The sequence below is a fragment of the Tinamus guttatus genome, unplaced genomic scaffold, assembly GCF_059628265.1.
Source record: "Tinamus guttatus ecotype Peru unplaced genomic scaffold, ASM5962826v1 Tinamus_guttatus_pri_ptg000389l, whole genome shotgun sequence".
NCBI classification, from domain to species: Eukaryota; Metazoa; Chordata; class Aves; order Tinamiformes; family Tinamidae; genus Tinamus; species Tinamus guttatus.
The window spans coordinates 2,459,959-2,482,082 of record NW_028288923.1 but is presented as its reverse complement, the minus strand read 5'-3'; positions in this window follow the sequence as shown (position 1 = coordinate 2,482,082).

Sequence of the window (22,124 nt, the reverse complement as noted above, 5' to 3'; positions counted from 1 at the left end):
CCTTATCTTTATATTCTTCCTGGTGTTTTCACGCTGCTGAGGCATCCTCTTTACACAGCCTTCTTTTATCCACATTTTTTTTTTTTTTTACAAAAGGTAAAAATCTAGCCAAATAGAAACACAAGAAGACAATTTCTCTCCAGTTTAATTAAAAATTTGGTTATCAGGGTGGAGCTTTTTCAAAATGCAGAAATTCCTCCTGAGCCAATTGCAATGTTTACTTTGAAAACAGATGTTTTGGGTTTTATTTTGGGGCGTATTTTCTCTCTTTTGAGCTTCTGAGCAACATTTAAGTAAATTTCACCTCTAAGCAAATGAAATATTTTTTTTATCCTGTGTAATATTGAAAAACTTAAATGTTACAGTTTTCCTGTAAGCCAAATAATTTGCTGAGTTTGATAGAAATCTATGACTCAGCTAAAGCTGCATTCTTAGCAAATAATACTCATCCAAAAATATTGCCTGCTCTTTATTAATTCCCCAGTTAGTAAGCATATCACCCAGTAAATCCTGTTACTGAATTAATTAGCATTTCATGCCATATAAATATTCCTGTGAAAGCCAGGAAGTTGGGGCTGAATTATAGCATATCTTTCAGAAGGGCACCCAGCTTCCTTCCATGCTGTAACGCTTATGGGGCTAAAGTATGAAGCCCAATAAACCTTTCTTTCTTTTTTTTTTTTTTTCCCTGTTATGGAATTAGAACTTAATCCAGCTGTGATATAAAAATAAAACGACATTGTTGTGACACACTGCTCCCATCCATCACTGGCCTTACCCCTGTGACATGCTGCCAAAATGCTACATTTACTTTGGAGGATAAGCATTTCATGAGAAATGATGACTGGTACGCCAGGAAAAAAATCAATCAGTGCGAGAACAGCTATGTGTCAGGGGAGGAGTACTTCTCTTTTGTGTTCGTTTAGGTTTCTTTTTTTCTAATTTGTTTTGCAACTTTACAGAATTCATTAAAAAAAAAAGGACAAAATTGGGAGGAGGAACAAAGAAAGACCAAAAGACAAAGGGCAAGAACATGAAAGTATCTCAAAAGTATCTTGTGCACCTCACTGGAAACCCTTGAAAATATCTTGAACTTGGGACTGTCATTACCCCAGTCTCGCTATGCAGTCAGTGAGAGTCAAACACCTCTGGAGGAGAACTCAGATCAAACGGGGGCTGAATCATCCTTTTCAAGTGCCTCTTTATATCCACTAATATATAGGGAAGCTGAAGCAGGCATATTCCTTGCTTAGCTCAGTTTGGTGGGGTGAGTTTGAAAATTTGTCACAGTTACGTCCAGATGAGTGTTGATTGAAAATGGTCCTATTTATTTCACTGACAGGCTTTTAAAATCACCCTACAACTTAATTTGTGTTTCTGTTACATCACTGGAAAATAAAACATGTCCAGTCAGCAGAATCCCAACAGCTTCAGCATGGAGGGGAGATTTTTGTTGTTGTAGTTGTTTATCATTGGTGACATAAGCGAATAAAACATGTCCCAGCTGCAAACCATTCTCCCTCCTGACTCAAGATTTTAATTTGAAAATGGCTATTTTTAGGTGAGAGCTCGTTTGAGGTTGTTCTCTGTCTCCAGCATGTAGTTGATTGCTGATAACCTGTTTGGGGGAGCGGGGCTGGACCACTGCAATCTGCAAACATTATGAATCAGACTGCCTGCAAAGCAGACAGAGCTGCCAGAGACCTTTCTGAGATGAGAGTCTGATCTCTGATACTCTCTGCCTTCTCTTAAAGATCCGCTCTGTAGTTATAAGTGACACTTCTTTCACATTTTAAAAAGCTGGTGGAAAATAAAAAGGAAAAGACCCTAAAATGCTTTTGCCAGACTAGTCAATGCTTTTAAGATTAAGCTGAACATTTCTATACATCTGTGACCTTTAAAAACTGTTAGGAAGGTGAGATGTTAGGATTTAGTCTCAGCCAGGTGATTGATGGTTTTTTTTTCAACTGTAAAGCAAAGTCTGTAGTCTAAAGCCTATTTATAATCCTCTTTAACAGTACTTGCTATAAAGATACAACTCATTTCTTTGTAAAAATAGCCTACCTCTGCGATAGTATGATATGCTGAAATAAAGAAAGTAGGGACCCAGAGCTTGCCTTCAAGATATATATTAAAGAACTGTCAATAATTGCCCTGCATTTGAAAGAATTTTGTTAATATGAAAAGCTGATAGCATCTCTAAAAGGTAAGTGTCAACACAGGTTTTCCCTTAATCTTTTTCCTTTCTAACAGAAATTAGCAATTACAATCTATAGGAACAGAACCAGCTGTGGAGGTGGGACATTTCTTGCTCAGGCTGTTCCCGGAGATGAGTGTCACTCTGTCATGTGCCACTGGCAGGGACGAGTGCCATGAGCAGCAGGGTCAACTGCCCATTCACAGCAATGCTCAAGGCAGCCGCCTCCGCTCCCTTTAGCCTGGTGTGCCCGTTCCAGTGGCAGTATTTATGTTCAGTAAAGTTGGAAATAGGTAACTATCTCAGAGATGACTCATTAAGGATCCAGGGAAGTCAGATACAAAGCTCAAACATCGCTTACTCCATTCAGACAAACTACTATGCTTTGATGCATCCTATAATATGTAGCGGGTTCTAATACTCCCTCTTATATTAAGTTCACACCTTTATTTCTTTATGTGGATGTGGCCACCAGAATGTGAACGGATGTGGGAGCCAAGTAACAAAATGATCAAAATAACATATTTCATATTCAGGTAGCTAGAACAGTTAGTGAGTCATAAGGTTTTGCTCATGAGGATTTTCACACAACAGGGATGTTACCGAATTTAACAGTGTTACCTTCCTCTTGCACCACAGCAGCACATTTGCACGATGGCAAAGTAGACATGATCTTGCAATCACAGAGAAGGAACCACCCAGACCATAGACATCGCAAGAACTAGGTATAAATGAACTACATGAATTTAAAGACAACACATGAAGGTTCAGGCGTCTCAGTTAAGGACCGACCTGCCTTAGCACCACCAGGATTTAGGTCCAGATAGTACATTAATTGCAAAAAGAACCAAGCAAAACCATGTGGGGTCAAAGGAGTTTGCAGAGTTTTGTAAATCTGAAACTGGTCACCCCTAAGGACAATTTGATCAAACCCAGATTTAACGTGGGCAAGGCTGAGGAAACAATAGTCAGTGTCTCAAAGAACATACCGAATCAATAGGGTCTCATCTTATTCTGTGGTGGCAGTTTGGAATTTCCCAGCTTGTCTGAAACCACTGCTTGAGGAACATGTCGTTTATGGTTTGTTTACACAAAACTCATCCAGGATCATTTGCTGTTACATCTCGATATGAAAATGTTAACTGCTATGGAAAGAAGCAGAAATGAACGAAGTACAAATACAGGTAAACATCTCTGCTTCTAAATCTTTCCCTACATGTCCACCCTTTCTATTTTGGTTCCTTGCCGAAAGGAAGCGCAGGACCATACCTACGAAACAAGACTGTCAGCATTCATTAAGACCAATGCTTAATCTCAGTTGACAACGTCAATGTCAGAATTGTAGCTGAGAGCTGGCAGCATTTCAATAGAGGATTCTTCTGAGCTCTTACACACTACTTCAATAAATAATCCTACCGGGAAATATGGAGAAGAGCATTTAAAATGATTTTAGCTGGCACGTCACTACAAGGTTGAACCATCATGTAGTGATGTGCCCACTGCCTAATTCCACTGTGAAATGTTGAAATACAGCTTTTAGCTCCACAGAAGCATGTAGGCCTCTATTTACATGCAAATTGATGCTATTCATGTGTGAACTACAGCAGGTACTGACTCTGCCAGATGGAATAATTTGGGGATGGGCCCATTCTCTTTTGCTGAGGGCTGCATGTATTCACACATGCTGTAGGGAATTGTTGGAGTTTCTATGTCACCAGAAGTCCCAATTAAAAAACTATTTAAGTAATTTATTTTTTTTTCCAAGGGAAACATCATCATTGAAAATAGCTGTATAGAGTAAATATAATGATGGTGGTAGTCATACTAATAACATGTCTATTAATAACATCATTAGCAACAAGAAGAACAAGAAGAAGCAGGTGGTTCCAGGCAGAATATCAAGAAACCTGGACATGTCACTGCCCAGTGATTTTGGGCATGCCATTTCATCCTTTTGTCTCTTTTCTCCCTTCATTTTCATCTGTAAACTATTAATGGAAGACAGAGTATTTTATCTAGTTTCCTGATTTGAGATAGGAGAAAAAGAAAAGAAAAGAAAAGAAAAGAAAAGAAAAGAAAAGAAAAGAAAAGAAAAGAAAAGAAAAGAAAAGAAAAGAAAAGAAAAGAAAAGAAAAGAAAAGAAAAGAAAAGAAAAGGAAAGAAAAGAAAAGGAAAGAAAAGGAAAGGAAAGAAAAAAGACCATCACCACAGCAGACATTAATATGCTTTTGTTATGGTAGCCCCCACATGACCTTCACCCTTTACAGAATTGGGATGATATCGCAACACAATAGGTAGCTAAACTGACTGCTGAAAATAAGCCTGATTTGGCTGATACCGCTTTATTTGAAGCATTTATATGCTTAGTATTTGTTCAAATATCAATTCAAATAACCAGAGAAACCTGGCTACCAGTGTGTGAAGCTCCTCAACACGCTGTGGTCCACCCAGAACAAGGCAGCAACAAACATACTAAGTGCCAGGAACCAAACAATAGAATCAGCCCATCTATTTATAACTGGTTTTCCAGCCAGTATTTTCATTCTCTTCAAGTTGGAGATGCAGAGACAGATTTTGACATCCACAAAAAGAAAAGGGTTTAATTAAACTGAAGAAAATGAGATAAACTTTGCATAACAAAAGAACGGAAGGAAACACCTCTATCTTGCAGAAATAGACTGGGCCAGGATGCAAGGGACTGAATTCGCCTCCTGCTCTCCTTAAAACTTGTTTCTGCCATGTGTTCTCCAAGTCACCTGAGGGGACCTTGCTGCTGCCACCTCAGTGTTTGCAAGAGTCTGCATCCCGTGATGTTATTATGTGGTAGCCCCCACATAATATTCTGACGGGGCCTAGTCCTGCAAAAAGTGGCTCCCAGGACACATCCCCTGTGTGCCTGGAGTGGCAGGGGCAGCGCTAACAGCCTCCACTGGCCCTCTGACACCTTTCTGATTCTGCCCCTAACAACCTGCCTTTGCAAAGGACATCCAAATCCTCCTACAGAAACCAAGGAGAAAGCTTTAAGGCAAGAGAAAAAAATAAGTTGCTCATTCAAAATGCCATGAACAGAAATGTCTGAAAGAAAACAAATAAAACCCAACCAAACAAAATTTCCACGTTCAAGCAGTGGTGAGGTCAATAGAGCCCTTTCCTTCTCCAGCTTCTCTTATTCCAGAGCCATTTTATGAGCATTTGGCTTCATTGCTCCCATTCCCTGAAACATTCCCAAATGCCTTCACATTTCAAGATCTCTGGGCAGGGCTACTGTATGGGTTTATTTCATCTGGAAATTTTGGCTACTACTGCAAAATGCAGGCACATGATGAAATCATTACAGTGCAAAATACGGCATCTTTGTTCAACCATGGAAACAATTCCTCTTCTGTCATCTTTAATTCAGTGGAGGGCAGTCAAAGATACTTCTCCTCAAATACAAGTTTCAAAAGATCAGAAAATTATATTCCTGCAGAGAAGAAAACTCCAAAGTGTAAGCATCATGTACAAAATGGCACACATTCAGAGCCTATGCCTTAATTCTTTTTAACAGAGATGGAGAAACACCAGAAAATAGTTCATTCTGCAGTTGATACCCCTGGCTGTGAATGTTTGCCTCTTCAGCTGGTGGATACAAACCTGTGAATAGAAAGAATTTATTTGCTTGCCTTGCTCACCACAAGTTCATCAGTGAACACTAACAGACCCTGGCTGGTAGGTAGGAGATGGAAAAGAGTCCTACCAGAGGAAAAACAAGGCACTTCCACGGCTACATTTTTAATAGCCGCTAATCGGCCTGTCCTTCAACAGTTTAATCACATTTTGATTCCACTTCTAATTTTCTCTTCTAAACATCCTGTTGCAATCAGTTCCACAATAATCACATCGTATGTGAAGAATTTCTTCTTTTATTTTTTTCCCGTTAAATCTGCACCAGTAAGAACACCAGACATGCTCTTTTTCTTGCATTATGAAAACTAGAAAGTAATAATTCCAATAATTTTTCCTTACATCCTCCATGATTTTATCAACAATGCCTCCATCATAGGCATTCTCTTTCATTTATTTTCCAAGCCAAAGACTCCTATCTATGCAATCTCCTGTGCAATCAAACTCCTATCTATCCCATCTATCTATCTCTGCAATCTCTCCTCCTATTTTGCCATCCCTATTTCTTTTCTCTAATTTTAAGATTTTCCTCTGTATGTTACTTTGGACTTCCCAGTACTAATTTTATCTGATATTTCATTAGTTCTCTGAGTTTAAGGTCTAAGTTTTTCAGGTTTTGGTTTGACTATCCTTTTGATTTTTCTGTTGCCATTACCTCCTCTTTAGGATAGCTGATAGCTCACTGATTAGTACAAATCCTGGCTCAATCCTTCGAGTGTCCCTCTAATAACCTCCCTTCAATGGGAAAGCTGCCCATGTGCTCTAACCCTTTATTTCTTCTTATTAAACTATTTTTTAGTATATGAGAGGGCTTTTTCTCTTATTCTTTGACAGCTTAGTTTTCACTAGAATGTCTCATGAGAGACCCTGTCAAAAGTGTTGAATGAAAACCACTTGTATGAAATGTTTCCTGTTAGGAATTAGAATATTCATTCAGGATCAGCAGTCTATGGAAAGGGCCATCTGATTAATGGAGAAAGGGAAAAGGAATCATGAATCATTTATAGGATGTTTTCTGACATTTTACGTCAAAGTAGATGCTGTAGATGACATTAAAATATCATAATTTCAGTAGTTTACCTGATGTTTCAGCAATATCCAGTGAATAATTAAACTGATAATTTTGTCTGAATAACTTGCATATATTTCAACTTTTGCTTCTTTTCTCTTTTAATTGAAAACTAAACTGAAAGAGAGGACTTGAAATCAAACAGAACAAGCCAAAGTTGCCCTCAAGTGTGCTTGGGCAAGGCCGAACAAAACACCCTGACCTCACAGGACTCAAAACTCAGAGCTGGAGCCCCTTGGTAGCTCTCTTCAAGGCTGGTTCACGTGCAGGGCCTGCTCACGGGACAAGCCGTGCAAAGGGCTCCATGTGCAGGGCCCAGTCACAGGCACAGAGCACAGCCCCGGCCAGCACCAGCAGTTGAGAGAAGCACTTAAGAGGTGCAATACTGAGGAGCCAGAGAAATGCACACCTCTAGAAGGTGGGGGATGAGCACTGCTTTCAGCCCCTCTCCCCTAGTCAGAGCCGTTATGAAGATCTGTGTCCTCCACCCCTTCTCCATCCCCAAATCCCCAAGCGTCTCTGATCAAGCTCCCGCTCTTGCCCTACTCGCCCGCCCTCGCTGGCAGCCCCACTGCAGAGCCCACTCGGCCACCGCCACGGAACAGAACTTCTCCCACACTGCCGAGAAGCTGCGGCACAGCAAAGAGTAAATGGAAATTCATAGTGCTAACACTGAGGAGGTATTTGTCTTCCTGCAGTATAAGTTATCATAATTTGAAGATCTAATACAAATGAGCAGAGATGCTGTATGAGCAGGCTTTTATAGCGTGCTTCCTCAATGCATGGTCATGACACAGAGAAAGATAATTCACCAGGGCAATGATCCCACAATGACATAATGTAAGAATTAACAATGTCTATAATAAAATTAACTCTTCATATGTTATAGTTTTATATTGTTTCATTAAAAGAAGCATTTTTCTTCTTAAAAAAAATCCAAGTTATTTTTATTTTATTATATAATCTTCTGTTACTACCTGACAAAAAAAAAAAAAAGAAATAAAATTCAGATTAATGTGCGGCAGGCACTTAAGGGTATAAAGAATTAGTGGGATATTGTAAATTCCCAAAGCCATACATTGCAATCCCAAGAATCTCTGTGTTGAAGTTATTGAGGTTATACTTAGAAGATATCTGCATATATTAAGGACAGGAGAGGTCATTAAATTCACTTAACACTTCCATGTACTTATTTAAGTAGAACAAAGAGGTTGAATTCCTGCTGTAGGTGCCGAGTGGAACCCACAGTTACAACCAGTTTCAGACAGCAAGTCTCATTATATCAAAGCAGCTCTCTGCCAGTGATAGAGCTGGGCCACAATTTTAGAATAAGAACTACAAAAGGAAAATTTAAAGGATGAACACAGTAAACAATCTAGAAGCAGCTAATGAGATAAACTATTGCGCCTTGATAACAGGGAGAAAGATAATTTTAGAATAATTTATCAGAATATTATTGAATATTTTATTTTCGTAGGTGTTTTGTGTTGGCTGGTAGCCATTTACTCATGCACTGCAATTGAAGAGAAGACCATTTGCCTCCTCGGTTTTTAACTCTACTAACTCATTCACAAGCAGAGCTTTTGTTATGTATCAGCAGCTGCCAATATTTCAGTGAAAGGCTCCCACAGAAATGGTTGTCCTCTGCTTTTGATTTAGTTCAGCTGGCAGCTCTTCCGAATTGCCCTCCCCAGGTCTCTGCAGCTTCCACACGCCGTCCTCCAGGGTCTCCCAGGACTCTCCCTTTGCAAACCAGCTCACTACAGTCAGCGCCTCCCAATGAACTTTCCAGTTCCATTTAGTCTTCAACACTTCTTGTCTTCAGCAATGCAAATTCCCACTTCTATCCTCACTTCCTAATGAACTGGGAGGAATATTTGATGCCATGTATATTCTTACTGAATCTAGGCATCCAGCACAGTCTAATTATATCCTTTTGTCTAATAGTTGGCATTTGTTTCTCAACAGTGAAGGTCTCTCTGAATCTTATTTTATAAAAAAAGGTTTCTTGTTTAGTTCTTCTTTTTCTATGCTGGTGCAAGTGCACATCTCCCTAAATTCCCTTGCGGATGCTGTGGTAGGCACAGGCAAAACGTCAGGCACTGAAGCAAGCCTGTGCCTGAGACACAAATCTGCGGAAACTATTATGTGTCTAAATAATTTCCTGAATTGCACATGCTGACAAAAAGATTTGTGGGCTTTTGCATTGGACTCTGTTGATATTTCTGTAACAAGCAGTAACAACATTACTTAACTAGCTTCCTTTCCACTGAGATATTCCTAGAAATAGGTCAATTTCAAACAGGAAAAAAAATGAAAAAACCTTGAAAAATAATAAATGGCAATTTGGTTGTACAACAAGAATAAAAGAGGCTGATTGCAAAATGCTATAGCAAAAACACTGGAAACAAGTCTGAATTATTTTCTTATTAAGAGCACAGAATTTAAAACAACCAAACTTGCCCAGATTAAAAAAAAGAAAAAGCGTCGCTGGAGCACTTAGCTATTTTGCCCCTCTCACAGCGGCCTTAAGATTTGCCCAGCAGCGACGGCTCCGTGCAGACAAAACGCTGCTCGGCATACTGAGCAGTGTCACTTTCCTCTCATTCTCTCGGGTTTTAATGTAGACTAGCACAAGGAAATGTTAACCTCTCCTGTTCCCACTCTTTCACTGTGATTTCAAATTCATCTGACACAATCCTTTGCAAGTCCTTATTTCTCTGTAATTACATTAACATGATGATGTGCCTTCATCTGGGACTTCATCTGGAATTCATCTTGTAAAGGAAAAAAAAAGGCCTGGATCATTGAAGTACCTTTTTCTCATGAAACCATCTTCAAAGCCTTAACCTGAATGTTTCAAGAGATCTGTCAGCTTAGAAGTAACACCTGACACCGAATTATTACCATTATCACATCCAGGGCAACCATTCCTCCCTCCTCCGCCACCCTGAGGTTTTCAGAAAACAGGCACAGGGTTTTTTTCAACTTTAAAATTTGATTGCCATGAGCATGACTTAGATTTACAAAATTATTCTACTGTAGTGTCCCAGGAAGACTTGACTGAGATTGATTCCAGCCACACTGAAGATGACATATATCAAACTCTTTCACAGATGCTTATTCACCCATCAGATTACATAACACTGACCCTGGAATTGCTGAGAACTAAAAGAAGTAAAAAAGTGAGTTGGTTGTGTTTTATTGGGGATGCCAGGTCATTAAGACTCTTCTGGTAAGACACAACAGAACGGTATGATGCAGACTTTCTTCCTCAGGCTATGAACTTGTCATCTTACAAGTGAAGTGAAGCCAGTCTGCTTAACTGTTTGAGCAATAAATAGAAACTCTTTTTTAGCACATAATAAAAGCAATGGATAGCTTCTACTTAACTATTTCTTCACTCTCTTGGAAGTGCCCTGAGCCCTATCACAGAGATTGTTTAAGTGTTCCCTGTTGATACTCGTAAATAATTAGCCATGGTAATTGTGTCAATTTTATGCCATGAATGGGCATCACTGTGATTGTGAACATAATGCCACAACTTCTAAAGGTGACGGAATATGGCTTATTTTTTATAAATAGAGAAATATTAAACAATGTTTACTATGTCATACCAGTATGGTCATTAGGTTTCTTTAGTGAATACAGACACTAAAGCATAACGCTTGAATTTCAGTACTCCTGAAGAATATGTTTGCTAAGAACTGCTTCATATTGACCCAAATAATGTATGCTCTGTCGTCAGGGTCCTGTTACAGTCCACATATTTAGTTCTAGACTTCTTTTCCTTAGGCCTTTGGGCATTAAATCGGTAGAATTTGCATCTTTAGTTATTACAACAAAATTATGCTTACAAACGAGGAAGATAATCAGGTCTTTAAAAATCAGGAACTAAATGTGAATGTGAAGTTAACTCATTTTTAAAGCTGCAGCTTAAACTGTCATTAAAGCAAAAAATAAAGGCCCTTAGAGAGAAAGGAACATTAAGAGGAATGATCTGAGACATCAGGTTTCAGGCAGAGTTGTTTCCTACCAGTAGTAGAGCTGGCCACTTCATCCTCTATCCAATATAAACAAGTAGTTGATGGTACAATAAACCCAGCAAAAGTGAATCTCAATTTTGCAAATGGTTTTATGCCAAAGAGTAACAAAAACAAGGCTCTGAAGTTGTATGAGCTCCTCACAAACAGGCAAGTAAGATTGCAATACTACATGAGATCATTTAAAACCTCTAAAAACCTTCAAAATTTTCTCTCCCTTTTTTACTGGCACTTTAATAAGGCAATTCCCAATATTTGACTTGTGAAATAGCCTAGACTATAACAGTTGCACCAGCAGTCTCAGCTAGGCTGTTCCTTATCGGTCCTCTGTGAACATTTTAAACACCCTTTGCAACGCGATGAAAGCCAGACCTATTTCAAGCCTTATTTGCAGAGGGAACAGTTAAGAGTTTTGATTATTGGGACTGCAGATGGTGGGGCAGATTCGGGGGGCAGCAGGCTATTCTTCTAGTCTGCGGCATCTGGAGACCACTGGCACCCATTTTTTCTGAACTAATTCTTTTTCATCTGAGAACAAGTCTGCATCTGACACTGTTCATTGTGGTAATCCAGCTCAGTGTCACATCAGCTTTGTCCCCATCTTTAAATATATTCAAGCCATCTGTCTTACGGTCTCAACTGGTAAAAACAACTGCGTCGTAGGTTACTTACAATCAATTCCCAGTTGTTCTGAACAGCTTGAGATGTCTCACATCTTACTCAGTGGTTTGTGGTAGAGACTGATAAATTATTTTGATAGGAAGATGATCAGTTTAGGATTTCCTTTACTGACACTTCAGAAGGCAGGAAGTTCAGATTTTAACTTGATATCTTTGCACTTTTTCCCCATATGGTTTTGGTTTCCTTCTTGCAAAGAAATGTGTTTCTCTCCATATGTCTCTCATCTCGAGTTTCCAGCATCATCTTTAATTAGAAATTGAAAATCATTTGGTTTGATTTATATCGGTGTTTGTCATTGCTATTATCTTTCAGACAATCATATTCAGATGTTAGTGTCAAATTAAAATTATTTTTATAGGGTCATAAATATGAAATACGCAATTAACGAGTTCCTATTAAGAAGTAACACAGTATATAGGAGAAGCTCTTGTTCATGATGCTTCACATCACACCCTGTCAGCACTGTCCTTGTGAATCTCACATTCAGACCCACCACAGCAAAATCCGAGATCACGTCTATGGTCACAGATCTGACACAGTTCACCAGGGTGTTCCATTTGCTTTCTGTACTTGCGATCATGATAAAATTGTCAAAGGGAATGATGACACATCGTCCAAATGAAGATGCAGGTGGGCCTTGCTGAAAGCTGCACAACAGGAGCAAATAGCCCATCTCATTACATCTGTGGGAACATATTCCAGGTGAGCAAAGCTCCAGGCCCTGACAGGATACAAGTGCTCCCTTGTCACTTAAATGGCCAACCATTTACAGGGAGAAAAATGAAAAATGCAGAAATGCACAGGCCTAAAAGGGCAGGCCAGCACTCACTACACAGATTTGTTAACAAAATCTCTCTTACCCCAAAATGCATTTCAGAGCTCGAAAAATATCCAGCTTCCTTGTGAGGTAGCTCCATGTTAACTGGCAGGTTCTAATGACAACAAATAGCTCCTGGTCTTGATCCCTCTGGAAAGAGCTGGGTCTTGTCTTTCGCTCTGAATGAAGGGAGCCTGAACTAATTCATACAGCTAACTTCATTTTCATAGGTTCTTTTCCATCCAGAGTCTATAACCAGCATTTCTTCTTTTCTGAGGAAACTCAAACCCTCTACAGTAACTTGGCTAATCCTTTTGTCCTGTTACACATGAGCTCAGCAGTGTGAGAGTTTTTCACAGTCACTCATTAGCTTGCCCAAAGGTGGTAACTGGGCCTCAAAAATCCATAGATAGTGCTAAAAGCTACATGAGACTAGCTGTATACAAAATAGGCCACTTAAAATGAAGCATGCGACCAGATATTTATCTTTAATACTGCACGCTCACACATGCAGTGTCCTATTGGCTCTACCTCCAGTAACCAACTGTTCAAGAAGTCTGGAAAATATAAATACCTTTCAGAATGACCAAGTCTCTATTGGACAGGAGTTGTATTTCTGTGTAAAATATTTGATAATACAAAGGAGTTTAAGATTTCTTCAGTTCTCAGCCATCCTCAGAAATCTTGTTTTTATGACAAGTCACTAGTTCTCTTGGAAATTGTTTTTCCCACCTGAGATGCTTCAGCTCTGTGCAGGACACTGACCATAAAGCATTTGAAGCACGGCTTCTGGATACTGAACTGAGTGAAATCTGTCACATTTCTGGACAGCACCCAAGTAGCTCTAGCCTTCATATTTTCTTTTTTCCTACTAGGTAAACTGCGGATAAATCAGGGTCTTTTATTGTGATACAAAAGAAACAACTTGTTACATCAGGCTTCATGGGTCAGTGCTTTAATGTCTGTACCACTATATATCTGAGCTCAAATGTATTTCCTAACTACATATAGAAAGAATAGTAAAGAGTGTCAAAGGAACTCAGAGAATAAGTAGAATAAAACATGAATTACTGAGATAGGTTTTCAGTAGACATTGCATTCATCTGCATGAATAAAATGTGTATGGTCTTGATTTTGCTTCCATCACAGGCAATAGCAGAACAACCTTGTCTGTAAAGGGAACATAATGGGACTGCACTGATTATCACCTACAACGCACTTGCAAATTCAGCTTGAGAAGACAGGTGCAAATACAGCATTTTTACACACTTTTCTTGAGCCCTGCTTTCTCTGTAACATACTGACTTATGAAGTGAGAGAGATGGTTTAAAGCTGGAAGGGCTGCATTTGGTGATTTGCCTGGTAAGGCTCAAGGAGGCTCAAGGAGGCATTGTGAAGTCACAAAGTTTACCATGAAGCAAATTAAAATGCAAAATACAGGGGAGTTAGTTATACTTCAATGTCACTACAAAATATGACAGTGAATATCAATCTAAATTAATTTTGGCCTCTCTAATCAATCATCTCCTTATGCAATACAAATAAAGCCACATCAGTATGACATGTTATTAAGGAAGAAAAGAGATGTGCCCTAAACATCTTGTGACAATTTACATAAGTGTCAATCGAGGCAGCAAGGTTAGATCTCAGGGAGAGCATTATAATATTCTAAAGAGCATCAGCAACTTCACTGTATGAAACCACGGCAGAAGGAACATTGGTGCCCAGGAACCAGAGACCAGAGGGGTGGAAGAGAAGGTTAATTTGGCACCTCTGTAAACTTTAGATGGTTTGCATAGCATAAAGCGAAGGTAAACAAAACATCAGAAGAAAATGGCCTCAAACAATATTCTAAGTATCATTTTTTTAAAGAACTATGATCCTTAACTCATGCAAAGCTCTAATTTATTTTAGTAAAAGATCTGCGTAACCAGGATATACAGTTATTGTATTTGGTATACTATACTATTACTGTGTTTGTATTGGTGTAACTCCTGTAGTCATCAGATGAAACTGAGACCCTGTTATGTCACCCATGTATGTCAGAGAAAAGTCACACCTGGAATTTTACACTCTACAGAGTGTGGAAATGGAAGGGGATCGATTTCCCAAGGATATAGTGGACAGGACCAGTTAAAGCAGTATTCAAGCTTGGGAAATATGATTCACAGGCAGTGTCCTTGCCAGTACATGGCCCGGCTCTTGCACCCTATGTGCTTCTGATCTGCACCACGAGTATTCTTCAGGGAAAGGTCATCTGACCACACTGAAATCTGAAATCTCAGTCACAGACAATTTCTCTCGCAGGTCTCTAATGTGTGTTTTGCTTTCCACCCAGTTTATCATTTTTTCCTATTCTCCTCTATCAAAAATGAACAAAGACACTTTTTAAGGGCCATTTCACAGCTTTAGGGAGCTGTATTCAGGAGAGTAATGTGTGATCTAACGCAAGCTGAGGAGCATTATTTTCCTATCACCACCCCGCAGATGATGGGGAGTGACAGATTACGTGTCAGTCACAGCACACTAGGCAAGAGGCCAGTCTGCCAGTAGTTCTGTCCTTTCTGGCTCCAGCCAAGGCACCGCTGAGAATGAAAGACTCTTTTATAAATAGCTCACACTGAAGTCAGTCTATTGCAGGAGCAGCAGACCAGCCTGGTCTTTATTCAGGCTGTTCGAGATGATGTCTGTGCACTCGTGTACAAGCAGGTGTTGCACACACAGCCTGTAAGGATCATGTACCAGAGCTACTCCCTTCGTAGCTGTCATCTTTCTTAGGAGGAAAAATAAAACCTACTGTGAGCACATATACCTTCATCTCCCTTTGTTCCTTTCTAAATTCCTTCTTATTTGATAGATTCCACATTAATCTGTACTTTCTTAGCAAGACTTTTTAAAATAATGTCCAAGCATCCATCTTTTCCCTGAGAATTTGACAACGAAAAAACAGAGCAATATCTTATTAGCAATCATGTTAACAGACCTCCCACAGAATGTGCAGCATGACAAGTAGGTATTTAGAAAAAGAAGTGAGCAAAATCTTTATCCAAAACTGAATCAAATCTGTCTGGAGGAATCACAAATGGGTCATTATCCCCTAAGCCTCCGCTGAATGTTCATCTGCAAAAACTAGATGGATTTTCAAGACTTTCTGCTACTGTGAAATTGTATCTACCCTAATTATAGACTGTGTGTCCTCTGTGTGCTGAGAAAATGCCTTAGCATGCACAGAGACAAACAGCAGGCACAGGAAACATTTATGCAGGTTTGCCCACTACTCAAGCACGGGCAGACACTCGAGGACTCTCACCTGCCCAGCACTCCCCGATGTCCCAGCTTCCCGATGGCTGTCCCTGAGCCTGGCTTCCCTAAGGTGCCCTCTTTGCCAAGGAAGCAAGACAGCGCTGGGGCCAGCTGTGACAGACAGGCATGCAGCAGCATTCCTTATTCTGGAAGAATCTGGAATTACTGTGATTTGCTGGCAGTAAATGAAGGGATCTGAAGAGGAGCTGCCATTCCAGTGTATACTTGCACCTGGATTATATTTTAAATAACCTCTCTGAAATTAACTTTTGCATTCTCCATTGAACGCTTTCTTCGTGCTGCCAGTAGGAGGGAAGAAAAACATGGCAATTTGTTTCAAAGAGAATCCTAATCTACAATGAAATTTCATTGCCAAAACCAAAAAAAGAGAAGAGTTTGGAACAGAAGCTGTGCCCACTGAAGATTTTTTTTTTAATTGTCATTAAATATAATTTACCTTGTTTTAATCTTATGTTTTAATCTTTAATCTTATCATTACTCCTGATATATTGACCAAGAATAAAAACAGACAAATCACCTGGTAGCTGAAGGTGTAAAATGAAGGCTGATGAATTACACATATGTTTGGACAGGCCCTCAATCAGTACAGTACAAGGCTAATGGGGATTCCTACCTGCCAAAACGGAACCATCTGAAATCATCAGCCGAGTACCCTGTGTTCGTCCTGCACCATTCACATATGTTAGAGTAAATGACTGCCAAGTACTTATTTTTTCTTAAAAAGTATTACATTACAGCTCATCTGTAATGATATTGCGACACCGTTTGTGGACTTACTTATTTAGGAGAGGGAGGAGGGAGGTAGAGAGGCAGACACACGGATGGATGGATAAGGCATGCTTTTTATCACAGACACTCATACAAATCACTGAAGCAGACATGCTACTTTTTGCAGTGTAAAGGTATGCATTCCAGCTGTGGCTGCTGAGGTATACAAGTTACCTGCCTTAAAAAATTATTTACACTTTCAAAAAACTCTGCGCTACAATCAGAGGTTGCTTCTGGTATCTGGCATCCAGGCTGTTTAAAGCTAACTGAGTGTCTTAATACTACACTACCATCTGCATATTATAATATCTGGAGTGGAAAATGTATCAGGCTTCCCTATAGTATTGCAGAATTTGTATTTCTGTGTCTGTGGAGTTTTTCCATTAAATCTATTTCTTGCTCTTTAAATATTTCCCACCAACATAGAGGACGATTCTGATGAATTCACATTGCCTCCACTGTTCCCTCTTCTCAGACTGGGTAGGGTAACGTCGAACTCCCAACGAGCACCAGAAAAAGCGGTGACAAGCAGGGCTTTGTGCAACAGCTGAAAATAGATCCTTTTTGAAAGAGACCCTAAGCATTATTCATAGATCATGTCTGTTACTGTCTACATAAATAGAAGCAACTGATTGCAAAAATCCTCCACTTTGGGAAAATGAGGATTGCACTGCCAATTTAAGGCCAGACTGCACATGGCTGAACAGCAAACTGAAAAGAGAGGAACAAGAAGTGCTTTGCCCAAAGGTGGCGAAGTACTGTAGAAATTTTGTGGTTGATCCTCTCCTACGGGTCTTCAAAGCAATTAAAAGTCAAGGTAAGCTTTTACTTATGAAAAATCATCCTCAGCTAATGAAAACTGACATAGTTCATTAACTTCAACAGTGAGACAGTGACTTACGGAGCTGAGTGTACGGCTTGACATGTACGCTAGTGTCACTGACAGCAGAACTGGAAACACTATATTAACAAGAGGAACTCAGAAAAATCTAGGTCTAACTTAAGCAGCAGCAGAATTTTAAAGTTTAGGTGCTCTGCAGTGTTTATATCATGCACAATATTATTACAACAATCAGTCATAAATAAAATGCTTATTTTTTGCTCTTGTAATCTGTTTTTTTTTTTTTTTTTTTTTTTTCACCAATGCCATCTTGGCCAAAGGAGGCAGTTACAAAGCCTGGACCTGATCCTTCACAACACTGGGGCAACTGAAAATTTAATGGAACAGCAACATAATTTGGAGACTAAACATTTTTTAAAATTTCACTTTAATGTTTTAGACTTTCTTAAACCTACAACAAAAAGGATCACATTAACAAAAGATTAATACAAGTATCTTTCCTCTTAGTGCCCTCTGAGTGGAGCTGTTCTTAGAGGACACATAAAGAATGGGAAACAAAAGAAAATAAGGGGTACTTACCTCTTTAGCATAGAGGAATAGCAATGCTAATACAAATATTGCTTAGTCAGATCCTCTTTTCATATTCCAGTGGTGCATACAGTTCTAAAACAACATCTTTAATATTCAATTTCCTAAATTATTTACTACAGAAGATATTCAGTCCAATATTCATCCCAATAAAGGGATTCTTCCCTTTATTTCCAAAGATTGAGCCTGGAAGTCCTTATTTAGGTAAGCTGCTGCTGAAATCCACAGGGCTTACCCTAGTAAAGAGCTCAGGAATTGGTGCTGTATGTGCACATAAATTACTTGGGGAACTGTAGGATTGTAATGTAACAAAATAAGGAGTCCATAATGAATGCAGGTTTCTGACAGTTTTTGCAAACATCAAGGAAGATGACACCTACTCTTAATATGTTTCTCCTCTGATTATGAATCCCCAACTGCACTGAGTCCATCTTTGCATATGCCAGATGAATCAATCATTTTTTTGCAAAGCTGAGCTGCCTGGTATTTCTTTGAGTGGATGAAGAACTTGTGAAAAATGAAATATATAGTAATGGGTACTTACCGTTTAAATAAATCACTGCTTGCAATGTAATTTCTTTATACTATCTGCCAGGCAAATCTTGAATCACCAGCATGACATATTCAGAATTTTAAAATTTTGAATATATACATTATTTAAATATTAGCACTGTTAATTGACATTCAACAGGGTACAGCACATTGCTTAAAGGAAAAATCCCAAGATGTCTGTGCAAGAAAAGCTACCAAAGTCAGAAGTTTTATCTGCAGATGGAGAACAGGTTACAAATGTCCCATTTTTTTTCTCCAGGGCAGGCTAACCTGATGTTTGCCTTTATCAAATTGCAAGGAAGATCATCCATTTTTTGTATGATGGGGGGAAATGTTATCTAGCTCGTCATCTAGAGCCCTTCTCCTGGGCAAGCTATGGACGGTCTTGAAAGGTAAGATATGCACTCACCCCGGGAATCCAGATTATGGGTATATGCAGCACTTGCAGAGGCTGTAGCAATGCACAGCATTTGCCTCTCTGTTTCTTCTGAAGCTGCATAAATGCTGTGCTATCTTCTTACTGGGTCCAGTTCTGGGCTCCTCAGTACAAGTGGGATATGGAGCTGCTGGAGAGAGTCCAGTGCAGGGCTACGAGGATGATCAGGGGCCTGGAACATCTGCCCTATGAGGAGAGGCTGAGGGAGCTGGGCCTGTTCAGCTGGAGAAGAGAAGGCTGAGAGGGGACCTGAGCAGTGTCTATAAGTACCTCAAGGGAGGGAGTGAGGAGGATGGGGCTGGCCTCTCTTCAGTGGTGGCCACCGACAGAACTAGAGGAAACGGCCAGAAACTGAAGCAACAAAAATTCCACAGGAACTTAAGGAAAATTTTCTTCACAGTGAAGGTGACAGAGCACTGGAACAGGGCGCCCAGAGAGGTTGTGAAGTCTCCTTCTCTGGAGATCTTCAAAACCCGCTTGGACGCAGTCCTGTGCCACGTGCTCTAGTGACCCTGCGTGTGCAGGGGTTGGACTAGATGATCTCTAGAGGTCCCTTCCAACCTTAACCATTCTGTGATTCTATGATTCCTCTAAATATGGCCTAATATTTGGAATCTGTCACCATTTTTAATTTTCATTATATATAAATAACATTCCAACATACATGCCTTTTTTTCTTTAAGAACACTGCATACCTTTTAGGAATGGGTATTTCTGTGCAAGAACAAATGAGGGCAGGGTAAGAGCTGGGAAGGAAAAGGGTTGCAGAGGAAGGTTTTGTTCTACTGTTTCGAGAGCTTTTATGCATTTTATCAAAATTTCATCAACTCCAGCAGTAAAATTCAGCCACATACAGAATTACCTAATTGGCCTTCTCTAAGCATTAGGGAAGTAGAAGCATTTTGATCGCCAGAAATGCAGATGCATCAAGTTATGGAACATTTTACTCAGTGCTGAAGTGAAAACTTAGATGAGTCTAAGGTCTATTACCTCTTCCTTTGAAAATGTTGAGCAGTGCTTTATTACACATTAGGGACATCCTCAGCTCATATGGCATGAGCTACTCAGTCTATGTACATCCAACATACCAATTGGATCAGGTCTGTTATTGTGTACATGGCAAATTTGACATGAGATTTCAAGTATATCTAGTAGTTGGGACACATTTACATTGTTTTAAAATGCTAAAAATATCAGACTGCTGACATCTGGCAGAAGCATGTTATCCTTGTTCTAAAGCAGAATGCTTTTCTTTTAAAAGGCTGCAGGGTAAGAGCCATTATTGATTAGTTTATAAACATTATTAGTATTAAAAACTGTGCTGAGGAAAAATGAAAATTTCAGTTACTTCAACACATTTTTAGGGTTTACTTTTTTAAACTCCATATTTAACTTCATCAGATCTAAAGCTATTCCACTCTGTTCTGTTCTGTTCTAGTCCACTCCATTCCAGTCTTTATCACTGGGAAACCTGAGAGGACTTTTTAAAGTGTGATAGGCCAAGGTCACATGAGAACTTAGGCTAAACTGGAAAACAATGTCGAAATCTGTTCTACAACTACAGTTTTCTATCACCTTTGAACTTAATTTTCCCTTGGTGATCTTGAAAGCTTTACCTCAAACTAAAGTTCTTCACCTGCTACTCAGCAATGCAATTGAAATCAATGAAGTTGAGCTGGGATACAATTGGTGTAACTAATACCACCTATTAGAACCCATTCTGAAATAATCTGAGTTGCTTTATATTAAAGGGTAGTAACTCACAGACTTCAGTGAGTTTTGAATAAAGGTCTAAAATTCCACATCTCCCCTGATTTTGCATTTGTATAATGAGGACAAAACAAGATTATTGAAATAAACGGAGCTATACTCATAGAGAACCAAGCAGAATAAGAATCTGGATTACTAAAATTAAGTTTATGGCAATATTGTAAGGGAGTTCAAAACAGATTCCTATTATTGTTGTTCTGGAAAAGCATTTTCCTTTTCTTTGTTTGAGTAACTGCTTTAATAGAAGAAAAGTGCTTTACAGGCAAAATTCATATTACTAAAACCAATTGGATTTACAATTTGTTTTTATTACCACTAAAGGAGTACTAATTCAAGATCCAGATACAATGCAATGCCACCAAACAACAATAATCTTGTTTTTATAGCCCTAAACATGTAGAACAGCTAAGATTTTCTTCTACTGTATAGTGCCCAAATGTTATTATACTTGGTAAACATAGTTGACAGTCATGATTTGTCCTTTTGTTAATGCCCATGTTTTCAACACAAGTACTTTCAACCAATACCAACACTTCAGATGAAGCAAAACAGCTCCATTTTCTGAGTATGATTTTTGCTAAAAAGATGTTCCTGATTTTATCCAACTCACGTCATTTACAATTCTGAAAATCTTTGTAAAGATAAAGGGTGGAGCCACCCAAATGTGCAGCACCCAAATAACACTGCAGTGCTAGCAACATTCACTGGTTGGCTTTGGTTAGACTTAATGCACATCTTTCTATTGACTTTTGTGGCCTTTAAACCAGCCCTTTAGAGGCTGCACTAATTCAATCACTGTGTGAAAAGCCAACTAAGTCTGTTTAGCTATGACCCTTTACTGAAATAAACCGTTAAATTAAGCTCCATGTGGAAATATTCTCATTATAAATAACCTGTTACAAACCCAGCATTATTAGAACAAAAGAAGACCAACTAGGATATCAGTAAAGGCCAAGTTGGAGGCCACATCACATGCTGAGTAAGCACAACCTTCCATCTATGCCCCCAGATAGGAAATGTGTTTAGAAGGGAAAGCCACTAGTGTAGACAGGAGTGGGAAGGAGAGGGGGTTACAGGGGAAGGCCTGCAAAAACCTTCCCGTGAAAGGGGTGTCCGGCCACGCGCTGCTGCTCCTGCCTGCCTCCCAGCACTGCCTTCGCTGCACGGCTCCAAGCAGCAGTTTGACAGCACCATCTGGGGATCTGTCCCGAGTATGTCCACCCTCTCTGGCATTTTCAGGTATGAAGCACAGAATATTTTGTAGTTTTGGCTGGATGACTGCAGTGACACGAGGAAGGAGACATAAGCAAATCAGAAGGCACTACTAAAGCCATCTGTCAGGAAGATGTCACTAGGAAAATTGCCATGCTGAAGC